The sequence below is a fragment of the Penaeus monodon genome, chromosome 20 (assembly GCF_015228065.2).
Source record: "Penaeus monodon isolate SGIC_2016 chromosome 20, NSTDA_Pmon_1, whole genome shotgun sequence".
Classification (NCBI taxonomy): domain Eukaryota; kingdom Metazoa; phylum Arthropoda; class Malacostraca; order Decapoda; family Penaeidae; genus Penaeus; species Penaeus monodon.
Window position 1 is genome coordinate 26,920,393 of NC_051405.1, and position 353 is coordinate 26,920,745.

At 31.2% G+C, this 353-nt stretch overlaps 1 protein-coding gene across 1 annotated transcript in view; it reads right to left on the minus strand.

Moving 5' to 3' along the window:
* LOC119585958 overlaps positions 1–353 on the minus strand; it is a gene marked incomplete in the record, with an annotated part of 71,494 nt that overhangs the window by 67,722 nt on the left and 3,419 nt on the right.

A 353-nucleotide genomic window follows, 5' to 3' on the forward strand; every position in this document is an offset into this window, starting at 1 on the left:
GAATGAAAAGAGCAATAACAGGACTGGGTAGAAAGAACGTGTGTTCAGAGGAAATGTGAAACATAACAGGTGTTTCCATTATGATACATATCATATAATGTTGATGAAGTATAAAAGCTATTTCCCTTTCCCTTACTATTGAGGGAGTATTTTATTTCATGACTGTTGTATTAACTATGGTTGATGTTTACATTTAAAGTAGTATTAGGGTTGCCATTGTTATCAGTTTTGAATTACTGACTGTAAAAGTGAGTTTCATATAAATATGATAGATGCTCGATGCATGGAAACAAATTTTTATTGTAAAACAAAAGTGTACGAATAAACAGTGAAGTAAATACAGACTCAGTACA